The following is a 5,993-nucleotide window of genomic DNA, read 5'->3' as shown; positions in this document are numbered from 1 at the left end:
TTAGTTTACAGGGTCCCCCTCACACGCATCGTTGGGAAATAAACACTATTTCAAGTAAAGGACAATGGTGAAAAAATTGTTTCGCAGCACGGGCAAAAGACCAGGCTGCAATCCCAGTTTTAAAAAGATGCAAATGCCACGGCTAAACACCAGTCAATCCTCGCCGTTCGCAACGCCAATGTGTTGGTATGTTCTGCGTGCACCAAACAAAAGAGAAAGCAGTCTTAGGCGATAAGGCTAAGTTAGTTCATTTTTGCTAACAAATAAAATGTCCTTGATGAAAATGACGGATGTATTTAAAGTAAACATCAGCAGCTAGCAGCGGCAGGTTGCTAGCAATGGATTACATCCTAGGCGTAAGGACCTCACATGCCCCGCCCACTCATGAGAAAAGATACCGGAGATGCTGGAGGAAAGTTCCAGTTTGAAAGACAGCGTCAGTAGGCCAATCCCAGATAAACATGGACTAAGGTAGCCAACGTGGCGACCAATAACATTTACAACAGTAAACCAGTCCTACTCACTGTTAAAGTTACAGTGTGTGATCCTCAACATCAAGATTGTACTGATCTACTGGTGCACTTACTGTACAGTGAATGTTGAGGATTTCATCAGGAAAGTTTTTTTAATGTTGCAGACAGATGTAGCCAACTTGAATGTAAGTCTAAGATCAAAACAAAGACTGGGTAATTGATAGAGAGATGAAAACTCTCAAGAAATAAATAAAATACTTATATCAAAATACAGCATTTCGATAAGACAAATGTCTATTAAAAAGAAAATACAAAATGTTTGAGATTCAATGTTTGATATACATTACAGTGTGATTATTGTAAAGTTAAATAGACTCAGATGGGAGTTCTGGGAACATATAGGTAGTGTACTTGTGTTGTTGTCTGGTGACACAGATTAATTCAATTCAGTTGTGATGTCTAATGTCTTATGACTTATGTTTGTAGAGAAATGTCTCTGAAAATGTGATTGTAAGTAAATAAAATGTCCTAGTTAGTTTTAGTGTCCCTGAAGAGCTGTTACTGAAAAAGGAAGCTTTGTCAAAATAAAAAAAGATGCGTTTTCTCAAACAAAATCGTTTCCCCAATATCACATAGAGACAGCCATAGGCTACAGACAGACAGTTAAGCAGATACACTCACAAATATAGACACATCAGAAATAATTTTCTGTTTTATGCTACAACACAGGGGATGCTTTTAACAACCCGAATTCATAAACGGTGCTTGGAGAGGTCTAGGCGCGTGAAAGCATGTTTTAAGCATCTTTGCAGTAGGCTTAATGTCTTTCCAGACACTGAATAAATAATGAATAAATAATCCTAGCAGAAAAAACAATGAGCAATGGGGAATGATCAACTCTACGCTTTAATCCACCAATGCATTAATGCATTAATTAACTCATTCATTGATTCAGTTATTTAGTCATTAAACCTTTTTGTCTCTGTCGCATTTCTCCTTTAAGTAGACCTCCCTGTCACGTGTGCAAGTTGTTCCGCTTCGGTCTTTCAGAGCTGCATGCTCATGCGAAAGGACGACGACCATGGAGGCTCCCTACCATTGGAGAAGTTATCACTGTGAGTTTAGGCAGTAGTTGCCGAATAGGTTCATATAACTTGATTTCTGATTGAAGGGCATTTTGTTTTATTGCCCTACTTCATCATTGGCACATGCATTTGACTGCAAACATGAGAAATTACTCTGATGTAGCTTACACTAGCAAACTAGCTACTTTTGTGAGCGATACCAGTTGGCCTTCTACAGCACGGCTATGTGTCCCAGTATTTTGTGGGGTTTGAGGCCTGGCTGTTTTGCTAAACGTAAGAATTAATTTTGTTGTGGATAACGAAAAGACTGATTGAAAGTGATTCCGAATTAGTGTTGTGAGCGACTTGTGAGTTTTTCGGTTAGGAGCCGATGTTGTAAAGGCCTCCACGTGGGTGCAATGTGCGGTGAACGTTTGCTAGCAGGCCAACATAAACTTTGCTAGCTAGCAGATACAGTTATCTGAAAGTCAGGACAGTCATTTTATTTTCAATAATTTAGCCCCTTATAATGACCATTTAAGACTCACACGTGTCTTAAGTGTCAAACACAGGGGGGCAGAATAATTCTCTCAAAAACCTAAAGTAATGGCTATCAAAACCGTACTTTGGATCCTGTCGGGAGAAACACTTTTATCTGAAAGTAGACAAAATGAAGGCAGACCGCTCCTCTTCACAAGAGACGTTAGCACGCCAACGTGGAGTACAAACCTGTTGGAAGCTATTGCTATTTCTAATCTCCAGAGCAATCTAACGTTATATAATGCATTCTTTCTTCAAACAGGATGGACTTCAGGCCATGATGAACCTATTAGGCCAAAAATGGAGCATGTGATTCAAAGGTGGTAAATCGGTAAGTCTGGACAGTCGTCATTTTATTTGCAGTAACCCAGCCCCTTATAATGACCATTTAAGACTCACACGTGTCTTGAGTGTCAAACACAGGGGGGCAGAATAATTAATTCTCTCAAAAACCTAAAGTAATGGCTATCAAAACCATACTTTGGATCCTGTCGGGAGAAACACTTATCTGAAAGTAAGCAAAAAGAAGGCAGGTCGCTCTTAATCACAAGAGACGTTAGCAAGCCAACGTGGTGGTACAAACATGTTGGAAGCTAATGCTATTTCTAATCTCCAGAGCAATTTTATGATATTTAATGCACTCTTCAAACAGGATAGAATTATTTATGTTCAGGATATCCAGGAAAGGCAGGGTGCAAGTGTGGGTGCTAAAACAGAATTAATGTCAGAGCGCACTGAATTGTGAGTTTTTCGCTAAATAACCCAAGTCGTAAAGGACTAAGTGGCAGCCATAACAGGTTAATGTTTGTTTGCGGACCTAAATAAACTTGGGTAGTTAGAAGATGCATTGATCTAAATATAGGCAAAAGGAAGGTTGGCTGCCCTATATCACAATAGATGAAAGCAAGTCAACACAGTGGTGGAAGGATGTCAGTCAGTTATTGTTATTTTCTATTGCCTGTCTCCAGAGCAGTATAACGTTGTGCAATGCATTCATTCTTCAAACAGGATGACTTCTGGGCATGATGAACCTAAAAGGCCCAAATATGGAGCAGGTGATTCAAAGGAGGTAAGTCAGGATGGTAGTCATTTTATTTGCAGTAACCTAGCCCCTTATAATGACCATTTAAGACTCACATGTGTCTTGAGTGTCAAACACAGGGGGGCAGAATGATTCTCTCAAAAACCTAAAGTAATGGCTATCAAAACCGTACTTTGGATCCTGTCGGGAGAAACACTTTGAATTGACCACACCTGTGTGTGTAAAGGAGGGAGATATGGGTGTCTTTCTTCTTTATGCTGGTACACAGGTGTAACTCTCTATGCGAAAGTGCAAGGCGTCTTTGTTTATGGATGTATTTATTTTCTTTAAATTGGCAGGTTTCTACTTCGGTTACCGTGCTTACCTTCAGGCCTGTGAGAACCCCAACCAGAACCTATGGGGTGAGCAGAAGTCAGTCATCTTAGGGCAGGACTTATGACCGTCTGGCATCAAGGCAATGGCCTGATGTGCAAATCGCATGGAAGGTAATGGAAGTTTCTTTTCTTCATATAAGCTGGCCCCTTTTTTTTGTCCATTTAAGACTTTGTGTCCTAAATGACTCACACAGGGGGGTAGAGGAAGTTATAGAAGTCTTTCATAAACCTAAAGCGAAGGCCAACACCTTGCTTTGGATCCTGTCGGAAGATACACAACTTCTTTTAAAATGTTTAGTGATGGATTATCAGATTTAGTTTCTGTCAGGAAATGTTCAGTAATTGTTAGTTTGTCAAGTGCAGAGGTGTTGAGACCCTCTCTTAAACCAGGGGCAGGGGCCTCTCAGTTGGAAGGTACACAACTTGATGCAAGCAGCCTTAACCAGACCATTGAGGTGCTTTTGCAGGCACTCTTAGGTCTGGCGTTTTGTATTGGATGTTGGATATCAGTCTTATCCTCTGCTTCATTTCTCTTCCCCTGTTCAGAACCTATAAAGTGAGCAGAAGGCGCCCATCTTAGGGCAGGACTTCTGACCGTCTGGCATCAAGGCAATGGCCTGATGTGCAAAACGCATGGAAGGTAATGGAAGTTTCTTGTCTTCATATGAGCTGGCCCCTTTTTTTGTCCATTTAAGACTTTGTGTCCTAAATGACTCACACAGGGGGGCAGAGGAAGTTATAGAAGTCTTTCATAAACCTAAAGCAAAGGCCAACACCTTGCTTTGGATCCTGTCGGAAGATACACAACTTCTTTTAAATGTTTAGTGATGGATTTTCAGATTTAGTTTGTCAGGAAATTGAAAATGATTGTTGGCTTGTCAAGTGCCTCATCTAAAAGTTTCTTCATGGTGCCCAGGTCATTAGTCAGGCCTCACTCTCCGTGCCCTGGTGGAGACCCGTGCCCAGAACAGAATACAGGTAATGAAACTACTGGTGCAGTGGCTCTAGAATAACTACACAAACTGCATGTGAGCCTCCATCCCTTCTATGCTTTGCCCACTGGAGGCTGCCTGTGTTTCTAGTGGCCATGAACGAGGGGTATAGTGACTCTTGCCGCAATCCAGTTCAGGAGTCAATCTGCTGAGCTGGTTCTTGTGGCAAGGAACATGTTTAGCATATGTTTGAGTAATATGGAGTCTTATTATAAAGCATCCTTTAAATATGCTATTAATTTTGTAAATAGGGATTGTGTGAAAGTTTTGGCCTATTTAACGCAACTAAAATACAAGTTTTTTTACTCTCACTCAACAGGTTTCTGCTACAAGTCTCTGAATGCTGGAACACATGAGGTCATGAAGATTGATTTGTGTGATTTACAATGGATGATGTAAAATGTAATGCCTTCAGCAATAAAATGACAAATCTTCAAACTGCCAGTTGTCTGTTGTGTGTGAATGGGGGGGGGAGTTAAGTTTACTAGTTGGCACAATTGGTATAGATAAAAACGTTATTGCCACACAACAATGTTGGTGGTATTCTTATGTCTTGTTGCTGGTATTCTTAGGTAGCTCAGTCCAGTAAGGAGGGGGAGATTGGGCTAGGAAAATAGAAAAGGTCCAGGTTAACTTTGAGTGTTCAGGAGTCTGATAGCAGAGGGGAAGAAGCTGTTATTGAGCCGTGTTCCAGCTCCCATTGATCTGTAGCGTCTTCCTGAAGGCAGAAATTCAAAGAAGTCTCTGATCATGATGTTTGCACGATTTTAAGCTACGCTCAGCATACAAGGAGAGGACTGATGGAATGTCACAACCAATACAATAATGTTGAAGGCTTTGGTGACCACTCTCTTGTTTCATCTCTGTGCGACTGTCAGAACTCTGTACCAGACAGATTGATGTGGTGAATATACTTTCTATGATGACTTTATAGAACACCAAAAGGTGTTGATGTGTACTGATTCACAAAAAGCAAGCCAGCTCACTCATTTTGACATAAAAGGAGCAGCTATTGGGCCTTTGGAATAAAGTGGTTTGGTGGACACTTGTTCATGACTCATGTTCTTTGCCACTTTTGCACAAGAAGAAACCATGTATTCACTCATTGTGGAAATGTGGGGAGTTACATTTACATTACCTGGTGGCTGAAATAATGTAGCTGATTGTTGGTCATCAGCTAAGAGGTCAGTAGCTAAGTCTGTTATTCACAGATATCCAATCCTGACCTGGAGAGGAGCCTGAGGCTTTGTTCGAAACAAATTATTGAGGGATCAGACACATGTACCACTCGCTGTCATGTCCTTAAAATAGTGTTGAGGGCATCACTGTGTGTGTGTGTGTTATGACTGCTGAGTGTTTGAGGATTATGGCCTGGTTAGTGCCACCCGCAGTCTCCTAAGAGCCCATGCAAGCTGGTGCCTCATGATAATGTCCCATCATCCCGTCACATCACTCTCCTGGTTGTCACGTGTCCTCACAATCTCCATGACGACCACTGAGTATGGTCG

General features: G+C 41.2%; 1 long non-coding RNA gene across 1 annotated transcript; it reads left to right on the top strand.

Moving 5' to 3' along the window:
* Positions 1–1,527: 1,527 nt before the first annotated feature.
* On the top strand, positions 1,528–4,929 carry LOC308360924. The gene is made up of 7 exons (XR_013968537.1): positions 1,528–1,588; positions 2,340–2,408; positions 3,086–3,146; positions 3,458–3,604; positions 4,040–4,133; positions 4,410–4,471; positions 4,805–4,929. It is a non-coding gene; the product is annotated as an uncharacterized lncRNA (long non-coding RNA).
* The last annotated feature ends 1,064 nt before the right edge of the window (positions 4,930–5,993 follow it).

The sequence above is a fragment of the Sprattus sprattus genome (genome assembly GCF_963457725.1).
Source record: "Sprattus sprattus genome assembly, chromosome: 2".
NCBI classification, from domain to species: domain Eukaryota; kingdom Metazoa; phylum Chordata; class Actinopteri; order Clupeiformes; family Clupeidae; genus Sprattus; species Sprattus sprattus.
The sequence above is the reverse complement of the archived record's forward strand: the minus strand, read 5'-3'. Positions and strand labels throughout refer to the sequence as shown.